This window comes from Chinchilla lanigera, unplaced genomic scaffold (genome assembly GCF_000276665.1).
Source record: "Chinchilla lanigera isolate Chin_1 unplaced genomic scaffold, ChiLan1.0 scaffold00016, whole genome shotgun sequence".
In the NCBI taxonomy this organism is placed as follows: Eukaryota; Metazoa; Chordata; class Mammalia; order Rodentia; family Chinchillidae; genus Chinchilla; species Chinchilla lanigera.
In genome coordinates, this window is record NW_004955417.1 from 15,544,141 (window position 1) to 15,547,158 (window position 3,018).

The window sequence follows — 3,018 nt, forward strand, 5'->3', positions numbered from 1 at the left end:
CCCGCCCCGCCCCGGCGCGCGGCCCTGCGTCATGGCGTCACGCCCACCGGGACGCGCGTTCGCCGGCGCACGTTCGCCCCGCACGGGAGCGCTCTCGCTACGCCTGGGGGCCCGCGGAGCGGCGGGTAGGCTCTGGTTTCTCCGGCGCGGGACTTCGCCCCTGCCCTTGTCCATAGCCCCGAGGGTGACCTCTGTAGACCCGAGGGTGACCTCTGTAGACCCTTGACCTCTGTAGACCCTCTCTGCCCACTGTCCAGGGCAGAGAGGCGGGGGTCTGGAGGACCCTGGTTCCTGGCATTTAGTATCGCATTTTCATTCCTTTGTGTGCGCGCCGTCACCTGCTTGATTGACAGGCCTGGAGAGCGGAGCTGGAATGTTGCGGCGCATTCCTGCCGCTCTGGGTCACAGAATATATGGTACAGTGTTTTAGTCCAGTGCCGAAAAAAACATCAGTCCGGGTCGATCCTTAGTACTGCCTGAGCTACTTTAATCCAGCTTTGTCCTTTCCGCATCCCTTACTTTATAAGCCATCCATACTGTCTTTGAATTTTTTTAACCTGTGCAAGACTTGGTATGCGTTCTTCTTAGTGAATAAACAAATCCTTGATGGCCCTATTTTTTTTTCCTTAAAGGTTTATTCTTCCTTGGAATACTGAGGAACGAATGTGATAGATGCTGGACAAAATCCACCATCTGTTACTTAACTAAATATATCACCCTTTCAAGCCTTATTTTAGTGTGTGTCTCATTTAAATTAGAAACAAAGGCAGGAGCCGTGGACTTTCAGACTACAGTTGGTATCTTTGGTAACCCAGTAAATGTTTACTAATTAGAAAACTGAACAAGCTAGGCAGTTGAAGGTCTAAGTACTTCTGACTATGAATTTAAAGGAAATAACTATGGATATGTTTGTTTTCATTTATTGGAATGTTTACAACTGTTGTGTATACCTTTAAAAGCTACTTGAAGGCTGCCAGCAATTTGATCTATGGGATAGTTTAAGCCTATGGATAGTATAAGAATAATAAGTTAAAGAGATTTACGGACCAGTACCTATACAAAATCTTGCTTTAAAATGTATCAGCATGTTAAACCTTTCAGCCCTGATGGAGGATTGGTGTGGAAGGGGGTTTTGAGTAAAGAAATTCCACAGAATGAGAATGGTCTTGTACTCTGTACAACTGTCATACTTTCCAGAGATGCCTTTTCCAGCTTTTCTTGTCTCCCTGAAAATTGGAGGGATTTCCTGCACTTCACTAGAGCAACATGAATCTATTAAGAAAGAACCTATGGAGCATCTCTGCTCAAATCCCTGCAGGGACTTCAGGCTCAGCCTGTGCAAGGTGGGATTTATTATCTTTCCCTTAAAGCTTGAGTCTTCCGTTCATCCAGACCCAAACCAGAAATGTAGGGTTCTGGGGCTTTTCTTTTAACCCCCACCAAATCCTGTTTATTAGGCGCTCTAAATATCCTGAGCTCATGTTGCTAAGGCATCTTTTCAAGTTTGGCTGCATTTCAGAATCCTCTGAGGAACTGTAGAATATTCTTATGCCCGGGCTGCACCCATCAATTATGTCAGAACCTCTGGGAGGTAATGCCCTTCCTCAGTATTTTTAAAACTTCCTCAACTGATCCCAATACGTAGTCGGGGCTGCAAGTCGGTGATTCAGCTGCAGCATTTCTCATTGGATTAATGCAAAAAGCTTTTTAGACCTCGGTGCCTTAATTTTTAGCAGCATTCTTCCTTGTTTCTCTACTGTTCTGAATTGCCCAAAACCAGTGTGTGTGAGAGTGCCTACTATCTTTAGGGGAATTGTTTTCTGTTTATAGGCACCGAGAATACAGTAATGAAAAAGACAGCCTATGTATCTGCTTTTGTGAAACTTACATTGGTGGGTGTGGATGAAGGAAAACAAAAAGAAAAATAAAAGGAAATATATTTCCCAGAGTACAGTCGCAGAATGGAAACCAGGAGGCTGTGACTTTACTTTGGTTTAACTAAACTCCACTCCTCTGACATTTGAGCTGGGTTCCACAAGGCAAGTAAGTTAACAGGTGGGGAAGGCAGAAGAAAAGCAGATGTAAGGGTCCTAGCCAGAAAAACTTAAGTTTAAGGCAGCTAAAAGTTGAAGCATAGCAAGAGATATCATGACATGGGGGTTAGAGAGGAAGGAGGGAGCCAAATTATTCAAGACCCGTTAGGTCATGGAAAGGCCAATTCAAAATGATCGGTATGATATGTGATGAAGCAGTATGTTTTAAAGGAGAGTTACATCCAGTTTACTTTTTGTTGTTGTTGGTACTGAGAATCAAACTCAGGACCTTGCACTTGCCAGGCAGGCACTGTGCCAGTAAGCTATATATCTGGCCCCCAGTTTATCTTGGAATGGATCACTCTGGCTAGTCAGATTACAGCAGACCAAAAATGGATGCAGGGAGACCAGTTAGGAGGCTATTGAAATAACCCAGCAAGGAGTGTCATAGTTCTTTGAAACCAAGTGGAGACTGTGGAGACAGAAATGGATGGTTTTGTTGTCTTACAGGTGTAGTCAGTAAGACCTCATGGAATGGGGAATAAAAGTAGGGAATGAGAGACAGAACACTAGCTACTCCTTATTAAGTACATACTACATGGCAGGCTCTATTCTAACTGCTTTATGAATATTAAACCCTTTCATTATCATAAGAGTTCCCATAGGTAGGTGTTGTTGTTAAACCATTAATAAATTAGGATCTAAAGCTAGAAAGAGTAGGTAATTTACTCAGTTACAAAGCTAGTAAGTGGTAGAGCTAGGATTTGGACTATTCATGCAGTCTGGTTCTGGAGCTCAGAACCCTCTCACACCTAGCCAGTCCCTCTTCATTGGTGTCACAGTCCAAGTGACAGTTTTTTTTTAGCCTTACTAAGCTCCTTGCAGTACCTCACATCCTCCTGCCCTCCCTTCTCCCTCCCTCCCCTCCCCTTTCCTTATTCATTCCCTCCCCTTTCTCTTCACCCTACTTCTTTCTTTCTTGTTC